Source organism: Mustela nigripes, chromosome 10 (assembly GCF_022355385.1).
Source record: "Mustela nigripes isolate SB6536 chromosome 10, MUSNIG.SB6536, whole genome shotgun sequence".
In the NCBI taxonomy this organism is placed as follows: Eukaryota; Metazoa; Chordata; class Mammalia; order Carnivora; family Mustelidae; genus Mustela; species Mustela nigripes.
Genome location: NC_081566.1, coordinates 13,023,896 through 13,042,494, shown reverse-complemented (window position 1 = coordinate 13,042,494; position 18,599 = coordinate 13,023,896). Strand labels below are relative to the sequence as shown.

At 45.1% G+C, this 18,599-nt stretch overlaps 1 long non-coding RNA gene across 9 annotated transcripts in view; it reads left to right on the top strand.

The window, feature by feature from the left end:
* The window catches only part of LOC132025411 (uncharacterized), a 109,100-nt gene that overhangs the window by 23,842 nt on the left and 66,659 nt on the right, over positions 1-18,599 (top strand). Inside the window, exon 4 of one of the 9 annotated variants that reach the window (XR_009406565.1) lies at positions 7,541-7,683. The exons of the other annotated variants lie outside the window; for them this stretch is intronic. This is a non-coding gene — a long non-coding RNA (uncharacterized LOC132025411). The remainder of the gene's footprint in view (positions 1-7,540; positions 7,684-18,599) is intronic. 9 annotated transcript variants of the gene reach the window in all.

Here is an 18,599-nt window from a genome sequence, read left to right as displayed (position 1 = left end):
ATCATTTGTAATAATCTGTTTTTGTGAACATCCTCAATGATGGGTCATTACTTACAAATTTTACTGTCTCAAATAAAAAGAATAGAATAGAATCAGTTTAAGCAATTTTCCCAACATGATACAGTAAGTCGGTGACTTAGCTGAATACGAGATCTGAATCTTAGAGTCCTGTGCTCTAGCTAGAATATCCCACTAGGATAAAAATAGCCAATTAGTTATTGTACATTCTTACTTATGAGCTACATCATGAAGCATAATCTAAGCAATGATTTGGACTGATTCAATTACAGAAAATCTACATTTTCCATGCGGTATTAAATATTTCTTGAAAGGAATACCTAAAGCACCATTTATATTTGCAAAGTAAGGATGGCAAACATTGCAGAGATGGAAGCATTTAACATTTAAGTTATGCTCATATTGTGGCAAAGCAAGTCACTCACAGGTTGATGTCTGATTAGAAAACCTCCTGATCTTCTACTCTTGTCACATGAAAAGTTTCTGTTTTATTTTTTTGCCTTATTTTCTGTCCCTCTTCAGGACTAATATAAATACTAGTGACATTAATGTGAATAACCGATATTTATTCCTGAGATTTTTCCCACACCTTCTCTTCCTCTCAGGTCTCTAGTTTTCAGTTATAAGAAGTTACACAGAAAAAGGATGTACATTGATAAAGAGATTGCAGAGTGAGCATTTCTTCATCCTAAATGTTATAGTAGAGATCAGAAAGGCCATAGAGGCTATAAACATCTAGATGAGGGGTCCCAGATTTAGGGTTTAGACCTCAGTGAATTTCCGAAAAATTGGGGAGATTGGCATTTTAATGTTGCCAAGTAGACATTTAAACAACAGCTACTACCATATACTAACAACATTTTTACTGAAAGAAAGACCATGGGAACTTTATGAAAGACCTACTAAGAGGACACCTGGGTGGCTAAGTGATTGAACGGCTGATCTTGATTTTGGTTCAGGTCATGACTTCAGGGTTGTGAGTTGGAGCCTACAGACACACTCCGTGGTGGGCGTGCAACCTGCTTAAGATTCTCTCTCCCTCTTCCTCTGCCCCCCTGCACCACCCCTCCACTGTGTGCACACATACTCTCTCTCTCTAAGAAAAAGAAAAACATACCACGAAGGAACAAAAATATCAGTGCAAAGGCAATTAAGTAGTGATAAGTAATGAACTGTCTCATATGCATGTGTGTGTTTTCTAAATTTTAAAGTTTTTTCTCATTTTGCTGGAGACCAGTGGAAAAAGACGGGCCTAATTCACGGGCTGATCTTTGAGAGCTGCTCCAGAGACTTCCAAAGAATCCTTTTGGGGGCCAGATAAACACAAAATACAGAAATAACCCAGTGACTCTTATTGGGGCGGTTACTCTATTCCAGGCCTGTGCTGAGCACGTGGCTTGCCTGAAGGGTGAGGACCTCCTGGTGATGTTTGAGGAGAGGAAACTGTCCCTGCTTTTTTCTGGTTGTCATCACTCTGAAAGCCCCAGGACCCCAGAGATCTCATTGGTGAGCCACTCTTTCCACACTTGATCTTAGCCAAAAGGCCAAGAAGCCATGTGAGCCACTCTTTCCAAAAACATGATCATCATCTGAACAGTTGAAGCTATAACATAACAATAGCTTGACTGGCCCTTTGGAGGCAGCAGAATCCAGCCACAACTGGGATACAATGTTCTCCTTTCACAAAGGGACAGAAAGTTGCCAGGTTTTTGGCCACAAGCTTCTGTGCTGTGACAAAGCCCTGCTTTGACCAGTGTCCTGGGCTGGTCGGAGACCAAACGGCCAGCCAGTGATGACAAATCAAAAATAGCCCCAGAGTCTAAATCAGGACACATGGCCAGTGACCACCCTGAGTCACGCAGACCCATTTGTTACATACTTTATTTTTGGAGAATTTTAGTAGGGACCGAAAGTGTTTTGTTTGCTGGTTCTTCTCTCCAAATAAGATTACAAAGAAAGGAACTAAGTCATGTGGTTTTGTTTAACTTACCATGAGGGCTGCAGCTAGTAGAGATGATGTGATTCCTCAGCTCTGTAAAACCCATGGCTAATTGGTTGGGATGATCTATCTCTCTGAATCATCTAAACCAGCAACAAGATAGTGGCTCACAGTCTATTGCATAAGAAAAGTTTGCTCCTGGGGACGCATGCTATCGTCCTAAGATCTTTGTTGCCACTCAAGGTGACAAAACACAAGTGAATGAGAATGTTGATGTGGGATGGAATTATCTAGGCCTATTTCCTACTTAAGATTTGAGTTAATTCTATAAATGTTTATAATTTGCATCGTAAATAGACTTCATCTTAACAAACGTATTATTATCCTCATCCTTAAAAATGATTTCTGTGAGCACACGTAACCTAGATTTTTCACCACCATCTGGTCCTCCTACCACTCCAAACCTAGACCCTGCTGTTCTCCTTCCAAGTGCTGCTCCTCAGCCTTCTCTTTGTTCTTGAAAAATGCCAAGATCAACCCTAGAGCCTTTGCATTAGCTATTTCTTCTACCTGCAGTGGTCTCCCTGTCATCGTCACATAGATGGCTGTTTCTTATCACTTAGGTCTCTCTTCAAATACCATTTCTTGGAACCACCTCGGCTAGAGTAACCATCCTGTGAGGCCCTTTCTAATACTTTATTTTATTATCTTTATAGCACATAAATATTAAAATATCTTGCTCACTTATTTGCTAATTTATCATTTGCCTTCTCTGGCATGAAAGCCCTATGAAAGCAAGGACTTAGTCGTGTTCATTCCTACAGCCCGGCACTGGAATAATGTCTGGCACACAGCAGCACTCAATAAATGTTTGTCGAATGGAAGCGTTCACTAGCATTTTCATATTTTGTCACCTTTATCCCAGAAAGTCCACATCTAAATGGTACAAAGGCTACCCCATATTCATAATTCTCTTGATTATTTTGTCAGTGAAGGCAGGCCAAACGACTCATGATACAAGTGATCTGGCTTCACTTTCTGTCATTGATCGTATCACTGAGCAGTTCCCAGTCTCCTCGTCACTTAAGTTATACAGCCCAGTCTAAAAGAGCAATTAGGTAAGAGTACAAATAAAACTTTAATATCAAAAGGAAAGGTTAAATACAGTGGTTTAGGATACCCAAATACTTCTCAAACATCTAATTGAAACCAAAAGCTAACAAAACAGTAAAAGGGAAAGGCCTTTTCTTCCCATTTATAAAATATTGATCTAGAAATTTTAACTAATGCAATAAGATAAGAAAAAGAAGAAAATGATGTAACTATTTTAGAGACAAATTATCTTTACAAATAATGATTAACTACCAAGAAAACTTAAGATAATTTTTTTAAAGAACGAATAGTGAAGTTCAGTAAAGTAGAGTTATAAAATAAGCACATAAAAAGTGATAGATTTTGTTATAGAGAAGCAATAGCTCTTTAGGAAACACAAAGAGGGGCACCTGGCTGGCTTAGTCAGTTAAGTGTCCAGCTCTTGGTTTCAGCTCAGATCGTGCTCTCAGGGTCATGAGATTGAACTCTGCATCAGACTCCACGCTCAGCAGGGAGTCTGCTTGAGACTCTTCCCTCCCTCTCCCTCTGCTCCTCACCCCTCTTGTATGTGCGCAAGCTGTCGTTCTCACTCCCTCTTGCAAACAAACAAACAAATAAATAAATAAAACCTTAGAAAAAGCCAAAGAATGTTATGGATGTTAATATTACCAGCTACAGTTTTGTTTTTCTTTTTCTTTTCTTTTCTTTTTTTTTTTTAAAGATTTTATTTGTTTATTTGACAGAAAGAGATCACAAGTAGGCAGAGGGGCAGGCAGAAAGAGAGAGGGGGAAGAGGGCTCCCTGCTGAGCAGAGAGCCTGATGCGGGTCTTGATCCCAGGACCCTGAGATCATGACCTGAGCTGAAGGCAGAGGCTGAACTCACTGAGCACCCAGGTGCGTCCAGTTTTGTTTTTCTTTTCTTAGTGTCCAAACATGGGGTTAATCTGAGACCGTAGAATAGGACTACAGATTTTAACATAATACTGTGTTTTTCTATGAAAACACATAACTTATTACTTGTTCATTCTGCTAACATTTATACTTGTTCTCTGTGTGTATTTCTATAGGAGAACCATGTAGAAAACAGAAGGAAAGGAGGGAACATGGTCCCTGCTCTTAAAGGCTTTATAATCATGATGGAAAGAAATAATGTACAAACATGAAACGGTTAGAAAATTGCTTCTGGTAAAATTTATTTAGTAAATACTTATTCAGCAATCATAATGAGAAAGCCCCTTTGCAAGTTGTATGTGGGGTAATGGTAGACTTGTCATAAATGTGATTAGAATCAGTCCTCCATGTATTAGCAAGCTGTTAGGGAGAATAAGGCACACATCTTTATCATGATAAAGCAAGTGAGCTGTAACTTAGAAGAATTTGAGAGGTGCCTGGGTGGCTCAGTCAGGTTAAACCTCTGACTCTTGGTTTCAGCTCAGGTCCTGATCTCAGGGTCCTGAGATTGAGTCATGCATTAGGCTCCGTGTTTAGCACAGAGTCTGCTTAAGACTCTCTCTTCCTTGGCCACTCCCCCTCCAATGCTCACTGACATACACCATCTCTCTCTCTCTCTCTCTCTCTCAAATAAATCAATCTTGGAGCCCTTGGGTGTCTCGGTTAGTTAAGCTTCTCACTCTTGGTTTTGGCTCAGGTCATGATCTGAAGGTCATGAGACCAGGCCTTGAGTTGGGCTCCCCACTTGTCATGGGGTCTGCTTGAGATTCTCTCTCTCTGCCCTTCCCCCAACTCATGCTCGCTCTCTCCTCTCTCTCTAAAATAAAATCTTAAAAAAAAAAAAATAAGAAGTGAAGAACTTAAGAGAGTAGTGGTGGACCAGATGACATTCCACTTGGAGGGCACAACTTTGGGTGAGACAAGAAAGTGTGGGTTATGTTTATGAACACTGAATAATCCTATCTGAATAGAAGGCAGGTATACATGAAAGGGACTGATTGGTAAGACCAGAATGAAAGATTAGAGCAAGGTTCAGTCACAGAATGGGGGTCTTGAATTCCTGACTGCAGAATCGAGATTGTATCTGCTGAGCCTTCAAACATTTCAAAGCAAGGAAGCAATTAGAGTTCTGTTGTAGGAGTAGTTGTCTAATGCTGGCATCTGGGCCGAGTTGAAGCACAAAAGAGACAGAGGATAGAGAATCAAAGTTAGTAAACTTTGGAAGATAAGGAAACAAAATTTTAATATAAAAAGGAAAAAGGAAAAACGTGATTTAGGATAAACAAATACTTCTTAAAAGTATCTATTTTAAGCCAGTAGCTAACAATAATTACTAGTAGAAAAAATAAAATACTAAGGCAACAAGCCTGTTCTTCCCATTTAAAAAAATTGATCTAGAAGTTCTAACTAGACCTAAACTCAACTGAAAAAGACACTGCAGAGGTGGGATTGAAGGACCTCGTACCCAGAACAGTGCCTGGCTTTTAGTAGTTATTCAAAAAACATTTATTAAATGAAGGAATAATTTTCTGTCCTTCCCTTATAATAAGTTCTCTGGGATAAGACCTCCCTCTCCCTGTCCCCTCCCCCCTCTTATTTTTTCCACACCACATCCCCAGAGTCTGGCATTGGTAGGCAATCAGTTAATGCCAGCTCATTGCATATGTCAATGAATAAATGTCACCTCCTTAGATATGGGATTGAGAGAAATGAGGGAGTGGACGATTATTCAGTTCTGGATATATTTAAATGTCAGCGGCGCATTTTCTTTCATAAGTGTTCATAGGGAAGTTAGGAGGGGCCAGTCTGAAGAGAAGACGGTTTGTTCACTTTTAATGGCTGCATTTGAGAGACTAAAAGGATTATCTAGACAGTGTGGTCCAGCAGACAGTTGAAATATGGATGAACTCTGTAGATCCATTGGGCGGTGAAGATCAGGGAGCATCTGCACAGAGGTGTTAATTGAAAGCGTAGGAGTAGTTGAGATCACTGAGATGGAGGTACAGACAAGGAGGAGACATTCAGTTGAGAAAACGTCTTAGGACACACCATGTTTTAAGTGAGACACAAGAGGAGCCAACAAAGGAAACAGGTACAAAGTTAGTCAGAGATGGGAGGCAAACTGTATTCCAATCAGTCTGAGGACGAGGGAAGATTTTTCAAGAAGATAATTAACAGCCACATCAGATTCATTGGGAAGATTAGTGAGGATAGAGTTTAAGAAAAACTGTTCATCTGGATGTTAGTGGGAGCATTTCAGAGAGTGTGCACCTGTGTGGAGTGTGGGAAATAAAATCAGATTAAATGGACAAGGTATGAGACAAAGGGAATAAACACAGATTTGTGTTTTAAGAAATTTGCTGGAGGGCACCTGGGTGGCTCAGTAGGTTAAGCATCTGCCTTTGGCTCAGGTCATGATCTCGGGGTCCTGGGATCGAGGCCCGCATCAGGCTCTCTGCTCCGTGGGGAGCCTGCTTCCCCATCTCTCTGCCTGCCTCTCTGCCTACTTGTGATCTCTGTCTCTCAAATAAATAAGTAAAATCTTAAAAAAAAAATTGCTGGAAACAGGCTGGAGGAAAGGGAAAAGATACAGGTGTTTGACTGGTTTCTTTGTAGATGCTCCACCATTAACTGATTAATTTGCCCCAAATTTTCAAACTACACACCAGTCCACTTTCATGTCTTTCTGCTACATAGCATCCCACCATATATTCCATTGGCAATGGCCAGTCAACAGACTATTGCTGACGACCTCCTAGACCAGCAGTATGAACTGGATTCTGTACAAGAAGATAAAGATATGGAAATACAAGGGAAAGCAAGAGATAGCATGTCAGAAAAAACAACATGTGAGCCAGCAAGGAACCACACAATAAACAGAGCCAGAGTAATTAACTTGGGTCACTGACATCGTGGATCCCTGGTCTGTGCTAGGCACTGGGATCTGGTTAAAGGGTGACCTGGGGGTTGACTATGGTCTCTGCTTAGTGGTGGGATGAGTCTACTAAAGACTTCAAAGCTAGAATAATGAGGGGGTGACATAGCAGAAAGGCCCTTCTTTCTAAGTTGAATTTGAAGGTTGGCTTTCATTAGAGTGGGGAAGAGAAGGCAACTTCCAGCCTGTGGGACAGACCTGTAGACAACCCAAGTATGAGGGCTACCTTCTGTGGGCCAGTGGAATGCCCTCCTGACCATGGCAGATGTGGAGGTCTTAGGGGTGAATGAGGTTACATAGGTGATCCTGAAAGCTATTCGCTAACTTGGAGGTAGCAAGCTCTCCTAAAAGCCTGAAGGAAAAGATTTTCTTTTGTTTGTTTGTTTTTTCCCTCCCACTGTTTCTCTGAGCTGGAAGCAGAAACATTCTTCTGTGGCACAATCACCACACTAGTTAGGAAAAACAGAAAATAAACCAGGCTCACCATCTATAATACTCATGTGAAGACCCACGTCAAGACCAGGATATGCTTTACCACTCACCTTTTTGGACTAGGAGGAAGGAAGAGCTCACCATAGTCATCAGAATCAACCTACTTTTTCAGCCATAAACTGCAAGGTGGATGCAGACATCCTCCCCAGATGCCCTGTCATCTTGTGTCATCTTTGTCATGAGACCAGGACTGTGGCCCCTGAAGACTCACGTGACTCCAAGATGCTCTCTTGCCATTCAGCCTCCATTGTCACAGTTAAGTTTCCCTTTCTTTCTTTAAGATTTTATTCATTTATTTGACAGAGAAGGAGAGAGAGTGAGTGCATAAACAGGGGGAGTGGGAGAGGAAGAAGCAGGCTTCCCGCCAAGCAGGGAGCCCCGTGTGATGCGGGCTCCATCCCAGGACCTGGGATCATAACCTAAGCTGAAGGCAGACACTTAACTCACTGAGCCGCCCAGGCGCAGCTAAGCTTCAACGAATTTGGTTGAACTTTATCCTTTTTAATACCACTTGGTTTAACTAGTGACTATCTTGAGTTGGGGGGACTATTATTAGCTGTTAACTCTACTAAGGAAAGTCTAGATTACAAGGAAATGAGAACTTCCAAAGATTTAGAAGAGCATGGTTATAAGAAAGTGAGGTCATGGTGTTCTCCTAAAGGCTCTTTCCTCAGGATACAACATCAGGAAGCAGAGAAGAGGTCCACTGAGGACTGCGGATCCAGACAGTAATTAAGAGGACAGGTGGGAGTTCCTTTCAGGTGTGATATTCCACAACGGCTATCCTTGAGTTAAATGCAATACTTTATCTACCTCCTTCGATTAAAAATTTACCAAGAGATGTACAGTTCAGCTAAGTCCTGAGGGCATGGGAACCGGGGAGTTGGTAGAGATATTCAGTGAAGAGTAGCAATCCTGTCCTACAAATCTTTAGTATCCACGAAGTCGATGTGCTAACAGCCACTGTCTAGAAAACCTTGATCATCCCAACAAAGTTTCCCGTTCAGTGAGTTTTGAAGAATCCACAACCTGACTTTTCTATTCAGTCTGGCTCAGGTAACCAGCTTTTGGAATTCCTTGGGAGTCTTTTAGGATTTTGAGTGTTTAAAATCAAGGGGGTAGGTCTAGGAAAAGGCCTCATGTCTAGGAGCAAAAACAGCATCGTCTTAGGCATCTCCATGTAACCCTTTCAGGGGTCCTCTGGAGAAGGGACCTGTTAGGTATGTATGTGTTAATGTCTGTTCTTCAGTCTTACCTCACGACTTCTATCAAAGAAATCAAGAACACGTGGCACACTTGTGCTGTGCTAATAAGCACACAGAGATGGATACAAAGATTTCCTTTGGCCTTGTGGTTTTGGCAGTTAGAGGCTCATAGCTCAGCTATGCGGGTTGCTGCCAGCGAGATGAACAATAGACCTTGTTAAAAATCAGCCACTATTGGAGCACCTGGGTGGCGCAGTGGGTTAAAGCTTCTGTCTTCGGCTCAGGTCATGATCTCAGGGTCTCTGCTCAGCGGGAGCCTGCTTCCCCCTGCCTCTCTGCCTACTTGTGATCTCTCGCTCTCGGTCAAATAAATTAATAAAATATTAAAAAAAAATCAGCCACTATTCCTGAGTACAGTCTAGATTCCCTTAGCAGAGACTGAAACCGGGAGGAATTCTGGCTTTCACTTACAGCAGGGCACTGCCTGATTCCATTACTCTTTTCCTTCCTTCTTTATGTGTACAACAAAATACTTGGCAGTAGTCAACCGTAGAATAGTGACTCAGCCGTTGATAGTGACTCAGCCATAGAACAGGGACTCAGCGCTCACTCACCATGTGTTAAAGGTTTCTCAGAGTGCCTCCGTGTTTACAAAGGAAGCAGGACCAGAGAGAGGCCCCCCCCCCATGAGAGAGAAGCTCATCCACACTCACGGTTAATCCTTCCCCCCTCCACTCTTCTCCAACCACCGCTGACCCTACTGACCTTGTGTTATTTTCGCCCCTAAATTGGCGCTTGAAGTTTACTTTAACTCAGTTTCACTTGGCTACAGATGCTAATAGGAACAAACTCTTATTTCTGGACATGGAAACTTGAATTTTTCATGCAGTCCAGATCTAGAGTATAAGAGCTCGTGGAGGGTGTATCAGGACACAGGTTTGCTCTGAGTGAAGCTCTTCCTGCTCTATCAAAAGGTGACTCGGATTAGCTCTGGCCACCTGATCAAGTCTGGAGGTTTCATCCTCCAATTTCCTTCAATGTGAGCTCGATAAATCCACAATATGAACTCGGAGAGACTACCAAATTTCTCAGTGCCTTTCACTTTCTACCAGCGTAAAAGGGAGAATTATGTTCCTCCCCTCTCCGGATTGTTAGGAGAATCATGAGCTAAGGTGTTTTTTGAAAGTGCCTGACACAGTGTTTCTCAAGAGTTTGCGTCCTTGTCAGCTTTTACGTGAGCCGCTGGAAGCACTCTGTCTCCCAAAGAATGCTTGGGAATGCAACTGCAGAGTGACACATTGTCTTAGTATCACGGGGAATACGGTTAATGGGAAATGACTTCAGTTGACCGCATCTGATGGTAACCCTGTGATGCCATCGCGAAACAGAAAGCACATGACTACTCGTAAGCCTGCTGCACCTGCAGAAGAAATTGGATTCGACTCAGAAAATCAGACTGTCAAGCTAATCGTTCTGATCCAATAACGAGGTCCTGCAGAGTGGCATCATCAGCCCTGAGACACAGAGAGGAGGAGGGAGAGTGAGCACTCGGGGAGGCAACTGCCCGGCTCTCTCCACGCTCCTGCCAATGAAAAATTCATAAGGAGATGCTTTATAGCCAATGTCTAATACCACCGCTGGGTCACAAGCCGATCTGAGCCAATCAATAGAATTCATCATCCTGAAAGGAGCTAGTGATGGCATGTTTACAAGAACCGGGAGGGTTTCCAAGCCGAGGCCAACTTCTGGTTACTTGGCCTCTGTCACCCTTAAAAATATAGAACTTGGTTTGAAAATCGAGCCCAAGACTTTTAAAAATATGACACAGAATGGAGGAGGAAAGGTCCTTTTCAAATCTAGGTAGGGGGAAGGCGGGGGAGATTCTGGAGTTCTTTCGTCAAGTCAACTTAAGGACTAGTTTTTAAATCAAAGCTCCTTTTTTGTTTCAATTTTTAGTGGTCATTTTTTGTACCTGGTTTCTTTTTATGTAGCTCCAGACTTTCTTAAAAATAATACTTCAGCATCTGTGTCAAAATCCTCCAAATACAAATGAAAATGTATGAGAGCAGAATCATAAAAAATTAGAAAATGGAGTCGACTTTATAATTATTAATCACTAAATTCCAGGTTGGCTTGATCTTTTTTAAAGCGCTTAAAGACTGTAGAAACTTCAACTTGAGTCTAAGGGTTTGCTTTCTAAGGAGGCAATCATGTAAGGGCAGAGAGAGGTGTAGAGAGAACAAAAATGAGCCTCGGGGGTTGTGTGCTCAGAAGTCTGCCAAGGATTGGGGGTGGAGCGACACCCACATCAGCCTGGTCCCCTGGGGCGGAGGGGTGGGGGCGGGACACTGAGGAGACCAGGGCTCCCGTGTGTGTTCCAGCATGGCTAAACTATAGACCCCGTCAAACCATTGAAGGCCCTCTCTCCCACCCCCACAAAATTATTTTTGAACAGATAAAGTAAACAGCCACATCTCACAAATGAAAAGTCTTGGAAGATCAACTTGTGAAGCAGGAAGGCAGGAAAGTAAGAGGGTCCGGGCGGGATGAGGGATTTCACCTTCTCCCTGATGGGTGCTGTCAGGAAAGAAGCTCTGCTCTTGCTTCTTTGTCAACAAACCTGATTTCTTTTCGCGGCTGTAAAAGTAATGCAAGATCATGTGTTTGGGAAATACAGAAAGTAAGAAAGAAAACAAAAGTTTTTCCTAAGTCTTCTGTCCTGGGAAGTCTGCTTAACTAGATAGTGTACTTTCTTCCAGGCTGTTACAACTATAACTTACATGTGGCATATGTGTGTATATGCGATACATGCCTACATATACATGATAAATTGGAATCCTAAATAGTAATATCCTGAGTTTTTAATGTGTGCTAATTTTGTAATCACTTTTGCTTGTCACCATATTCAGATGTGATTTTGTTGACTGCCCACCTGGAAGTCTACTCAAGAATATGCCATTATGTGCCGTTCCTCGCCCCAAGCATTTTTTCCTCACTGGCACGTGGCCCCGCTGTCCCTGCCCACTGAACAACCCATAGCTCACCAGTGCCCCCTACGCCAAAGCCTGCCCATCCCCCCCCCACACCCGCAGCAAGGAACGGCCCCTGGGAAGCGCAGTGGTAGATGGGGGGGCAGATGGGCTTTGGGGGCTCAAAGCCTGTGCTCCAAAGCCTGGGGGCAGCTCTCACCAGCCGTGTGACCTTGGAAAGATTCTTCACTAAGTCTCAGTTTTCTTGCCTAGAAAATGGGATTGTTTTCCCCTCCTTGGAGTGTTGATAGAATGATTGAATTGAGGGCTACACGTGTGTGTGTTTCCTCCCCTTTGCCCTTTTTTAGTTTTCTGGCTCCTTCCAAGAGCAGCTGTACAGTGGTTGTTAAGAGCTCGAGTGAGCTTGGACAAGTACCCTAGCCTTTCTGCTTTAACGTCTCCATCTGTTCCCTGGGGCTGATAGTATGCATTTTCCCAGCTCTGCACTTACAGGTTTGTAGGGAAGATTAAATCAGGTGATCAACGTACAGTTCTTGGCGCCTGGCGTAAGGAGGAGCGCAGTAAATGCTGGTTCTTCTTTTACAATCTTTCAGGACCTGTCATGATGTCATATTGTTTTCACCAGAGCTCCTCTGTGGCCTCTTGGTGGGTGGTTAGTTCTCCACTGTCAGCTGCCTCTCAGAGTCACTGTCTGGTGAGACTTCAAACAATCCAAGACCCAGGGAAGGGCCCTTCCTTACTTGCGGCGGTATACTGTGGAGGGTCACCCAGATTCCCTAGCAAGCCCTGCCTGATGGGTACCTGGACGGGAGGGGCCCTTTGGAGCCAGTGTTCTGAGACAGGGAGATGCTCCCCAACCATTGTGTGGCATCTGACGTCTAGTCAGGCCCTAGGAAAGCAAGTTAGACCGAGAGAAACCACCTGAGCACAGATGGAATCATTTCTCAGAAAAAGGCCTTAGCGACCTCAGCCCCCTCTTGGGCCTCATCCTCTTGGCAGGGAGGTCTTTTTCTGATGGAAGGTGGTAACATTCTGGCTTGGGTGCCACGAGGCAGGATCACTAAGAGACCAGGGCATGGTAGCAGTCTTGGAGGGTGTGTGCCTGGCACCAGCAGCCACGTTGTGCTCTAGCATTGGTTCTGCAAGCGTGGTTTTGGGTCAGCCGCACCAGCAGCACCTGGGAATGTATTAGAAACGCAGATTCTCAGTCCTGCCCCGGACAGGCTTGGTCAGAAACCTGGGGATCGGTTTCCCAGCACTTGACGTTTTAATGATTCTGATGCACTCTCAAGTTGGAGCTGCACTGGTCCATGAGAAGCCGTGGGGAGAGGAGAGGGAGGGAGAGGACGTTTGGTATTCTTCTGGAGGACTGGCAAGGCTGCTGCCTGACATGCTTGTCTCCGTTTCTTTTGTCTGCTTGAGCTGGTTTCAGCAGATTTCTAAGCTGAAGGGTTCCGAGTAGTAAAGCAAGGGGCCTCCAAAGAAAATCTGTAAGAGAAGTGAAGCGTTGTGGTGTCCCCTGCTTCAGCCTGTCCCTTTGGGTAACCCTACAGCTCCTGCTCAGAAAGCCTGGTGGTGACAGCTGCCTCCCCCAGCCTTGCTCTCCGGCCAGAGAGACTGATCATGCCGAAGTGGTTTGTCACACTGTGTCCCTCAGAGCTCAGCCCAAGGGAAAATTGCGACGCACGCACAAATACTTAGGTTCAAAGGCGTTCATCTCAACCTCACTTACTTAGGACAAAATGGGGGTGGAGGGGAAACAGCCCAAACAAAGTAGGGCACACCCATAGAATGGAATTCCGTGGAGCCACTGGAAAGGAGGTTTTCCTAAAACACTTGGTCCGGTGGGTATCAATATAGTGTTAAGTGAGACAATATTGGTACAAAATAGTATGAACAGAATAAATCCGCATACATGCATAGACCGAAATCTAGAGGTAGACACACCAAATGGTAACAGTAGTTATCATCTCTGAGTAATGGAATCACACAGTGGTTGTAGTTTTTTCATTATACTTTTAGTATTACCAATTTTTTTTACTTTCTTTTTTTTCTTTATGCTTTTTAGTACTTTCCAGTTTTCCACAGTGCCCAGGTATTACTTCTACAAATAGAAAAAAAAAAATGCAGTTACATTGAGTAAACTTGGGTTTCACTCCTTTTACCCCTCCCCCGCCCCAAGTCCCTGTTTCTTGTGCCTCCATGGCTCCCCTCTAGGACCCTCCACAATGAGGAGAGTGACTGTTGGCATTATGTTCTCCCCCCTCATTATGTTCTCTTGTAATCTCCACTTTCATCATGTTGTTTATCAAGAATCAGGTGGACCTGGTGGTTGTTTCAACTCTTTCCCATCCTCAGAACCCCTGACTTTGATGACAGCAGTGGCTAGCTGCATTGCCATGACTGGGACAGCCTCAGAGGTAACCATGCCAGGCCCAGACTGCAAACTGGTGTGTCAACAAAGGGCAAGAAGCAGAGCCAGGGTGGGCCATGGATGCGCGGGGTTGATGAACAGGGGTCCAGCTGTGCCGCTGGGCCTGGCTGCAGCTGGCCACAGGCCCGCTCTGCTAAGGTGCCCCAAGGACAGAGCAAAGTTCTGGCATCTGATGGTCCTGGGAGGTCGGTGGGCCCAGCTGTGGGCAAATTCAGGCAGCCGGAAAATCACACAGCAGCCCAGCACGGTGCCCGGCAAACGGGGCACTCAATAAATATTTGTTGGCTGGAGTGATAAAGGCTACAGCGATCAAGCCCCTCCCCGAGAGGATGCCATCAGGACCAGGGGTCTGGGTGAAGACAAGTTTACAGCCAAGGGGACCAGGGAGAGAGGGCTCAGCTGTGTACAGAGAAATGGTGCACAGCAGTGGGAGAAGCAGAGGCCTTTGAATCCAACCCAGGTTTAAGTCCCACCTCTTCCACTAAGTAGCTGAGTCATCTGGGGCAGGGTACCCGACTTCATTTCCTCCTGAGCCTCTGGAGATACCTGTCCCCACCTTGCGGGGTTTTCTGCTGCTTCCATGAGATAGTAAGGCTTATGAAGGGTGGTTACAGACTGCTGCAGCCTGACAGCAGGGAGGGAGGGAGCTGTACTGTGGTCTGGGCCAGCACCCTGCCCAGGTGAGGTGGGACGTGATGCTGCTCGCCTAGAAACCTGGGCAGTCGCTGGCGTCAGGCAGGGTGCTGGTCGGCCACTGGGGCCGCTGACTCTGCACTGGCTGGCTCGAGGGCTGGCCAGGCCGGCCTGGAGGTGGATCCAACAGCAGAGCTGGGGGAGCAGAGAGGCTGGAAGAGAGGAGGGGGCTGGCTTCAGGGGCTGAAAGCCTAGGAAACAGGGGTAGGGTGAGGGCTTGGGGACCCAGCAGGATCTTCAGATGATATGGGTTTGCCTTTCTCTTTCTTGAGGGTGGGTTTGGAATCTCATTTACTCTGGTGACTTATCTCCATGAGTTCTTACAGCCCTTTGGTGGGTGGGCTTCGAGGTCACTCAGGCCCGAACACACCCTCTTTTCGAAATGGCTCCCTAAAGCCATAGCAACAACCAAAGCGCTCAAAGCCGGGTCATTTTCAGAGATGAGAGGGACTTACCCCACACACCCATTCCTTCTTCTCACATCTACTGACTCTTCTTCCTGGAGCTTTCTTGTTGCCTAGTGCTGCCCTCACATCTTTGGGTTTATCCTTACTTGGAAGAGGCATCATGTTCATCACTGCCTGGGATAACCCAGCACCCCTGTCATTCCCACCCGCATCTTGGGCAAGATGTGCCGGCACGCTTCCTCCTCTCTCCCGGCTGCCTTCAGACGTACTCCCCTGTGCCTTATGTCAGACTGTGCCAGACTGTGCGCTTACTTGGTATGAGGGTTGTATGGTATTCATCTTTCTGCCCTTTGCAAATCCTAGCACACTGCCTGCATCATCGTAGGGGCTGGGCATTGGCCGGGGCCATAAAGAGGGAGGGGGTGTAGCGGACACCTCAGATTGACCACCCAGAGCCGCTCATTACTTTGTCTCCTGCCTCCTCTGTGGCGGGCTTGGAAACAAAATACAGTTGATCCTTCAAGAACATGGCTTTGAACTGCACAGGTCTAATTCAGCATGGAATTTTTATAGCACACTACTCTATATGTATTTTCTCTTTTTCTCTTTCTCTCTTTCTCTTTCTCTTTTCTCTAGTTCACTTTATTGTAAGGATACAGCGTGTAATACCTAAAACATACAAAATGTGTCTTGATTGTTTAGTTTCAACAGTAGGCTCTTAGTAGGTAAGTTTTTAGGGTGTCAGAAGTTATACATGGATTTTCCACTGCACAGGGAGTTGGTACCCCTGATCCCCACGTTGTTCAAAGGTCACCTGTCCTCAGTTTTCCCAGCTGCTCTTACAGCTAGAGGTGGCCATGTGAAATGGTTCTGGCCAGTGAAGTGTAAGTGCAGATCTTCAAGGAAAGCTTTCTTTCCAGAGTAAGAGGCAGACCTTTCTAAGAGAAAGACTTTGATCCTTTTGCCATTCCTTGTCCTTCCTACCTGGAATGCAGACGTGATGGCTGGAAGTGCATTAGCCATCTTGTGTTATTCTAGGAATGGACATCATGCTTTTCAAATGAATAAAGTCACGGTGAGATGCAGTCATTCCCTTTCTTTCTGGACAAATCAAAAAACCTCCTGTGATCTGACTTCTTTCTCCATCACTACTGTCAATGAACAAGAGAGAATTGGTTTGCACAGATTTAATTTTTTTTTAAATTACAGCTGAATTATTCAAAAGATCCAAAGGGGAGTGTAGCACAGAGTCTCCATTCTACCCCTGTTGCCTTATAGATGAATACCAGGAAACCTTCATCAGTTTTGAATTAATGGTTTTGAATGTGGGTAATAATGATAGTATTTGTTTTCAGCTTCTGAGGTTACCAATTACTCTCAAGGACAGAGTCCCGTTTTCTCCTCCCAGCTTGTTGGGGACGTTTTCTTCAGACCCTCCTTCATAGTCACAAAGGCTCCCCCAGCCCACCCCCCTCCATCAGCTGAGGCCTGCACTGCTCTCTGGGTCCCTCACACCTTTGGCAGCCTATGCCTCTGTGACCAAGACCTCACCGCAGCTGGTGTGCACCCCCCAGGGCCCCCTGAGTATATCTGTAGGATGTCCATGGGTTCCTTTTATCACTCACCAGGCTGAGAACAGGTCCTCCCGGAGGACCTGTGGGCGGGCCAGCTGGCCTCTTGTCCTCTGCAGCACAGGAAACCCTCTTCTGTCAGCACGCCCGGCTCTGACAAGTTACGTATTTATTCCCAGTTGCTCCTTATTAAAAGTAATGTTTATGAAGCATCTGTAATTTATGTGGGAAAGTATTATGTTAATTGAGAAAGCATAATATATCAGTATCTACGTATAGCTACGTCTCTGAAAATCATATAATTTAGACTCAGAACATAGCCTACGTGTAGAAAAATAACTCACTCTTTCTTGCCTCTCAGCCTGACTGCCTCCAGTTGCCCTCAACTAAACTAGGATCCACCCAGCTTCCTGAGCCAGACCAGTCTCAGCTCCTTTTCCTATACAGGCATCACCAGCACCCCGGCCCCCTGCCAGGCCAGGCTGTCACTAGTCCTGTCCATGCTAGCTCTTGCCTGCTCACGAACCCCTCTGCTGTTCTCTGACCCTGTAGCAGCTGGAGTAGTACCACTGAGCAGTACCACTAGAGCAGCCTCCACCAGCTCACACCCAAGCTTCTGGAACATCTTTTTTTTTTTTTCTTTTTTAAATTAACATATGATGTATTACTTGTTTCAGGGGTACAGATCTGTGACTCATCAGTCTTACACAACACCCAATGCTCCCCTCAACACCTACCCTCCCCAGTGTCCATCACCCAGCCACCCCCTTCCCTCTTCACCCTCCCCTCCAGCAACCCTCAGTTAGTTCCCTAAGATTAAGAGTCTCTTATGGTTTGTCTCCCTCTCTTGTTTCATCTTGTTTCCACTTTTTCCTCTCATCCCCTGTGATCTTCTGTTTTGTTTCTTAAGTTCCGCATGTCAGTGAGATCATATGATACTTGTCTTTCTCTGATTGACTTATTTTTCTTACCATAATACCCTCTAGTTCCATCCATGTCATTGCAAATCGCAAGATTTCATTTTTGATGGCCGTGTAATATTCCATTGCATATATAGACCACATCTTCTTTATCCATTCATCTGCTGATAGACATCTGGGCTCTTTCCATGGTTTGGGTATTGTGGACATTGCTGCTATAAACATTCGGGTGCACGTGCCCCTTCAGGTCAATACATTTGTATCTTTGGGGTAAATACCCAGTAATGCCATTTTGGGGTCGTAGAGTAGCTGTATTTTCAACTTTTTGAGGAACTGCCATACTGTTTCTAGAGTGGCTGCGCCAGCCTGCATTCCCAGCTTCTGTAATGTCCTCAGAACCAGTCTTCTGGGTCTTAAGTCTTGCCCTGCTCGGGTGCATTCTCTCCATTTCAGTCAGGGGCTTCTGTCTTTAAAAGGAGAAAAAAATAGGGACATCTGGGTGGCTCAGTCGGTTGGGCCTCTGCCTTCGGCTCAGGTCATGATCCCAGGGCCCTGGATTGAGTCCCGCATTGGGCTGTCTGCTCGGCAGGGAGCCTGCTTCCCTCTCTGCCTCTGCCTGCTTGTGCACACGCACTCGCTCGCTCTCTTCCTCTGACAAATAAATAAATACTATTTACAAGAAGAAAAAAATAATCTATAACATACCCGGCTTCGAGGTCTACTCCTGCACTGTTGTCCTCAGGAAAGCACTGGATTCCGTGGCTCCTGCTGGCATCTCCAGTGCCTCTCTTGCCTTTCCAGACTCTGCCCGTCGCCTGCCAGCTGATGCTAGGCCCTCAGCTCCAGCCCCTGACCCACTCCCCCAGACTTTGCTCAGCTGCCCTGCACGTTTTGACTCTCCCTTGGTTTAAGCCTCGAGGATTTGAAGGAAAACTAAAATGTCAACCAAGT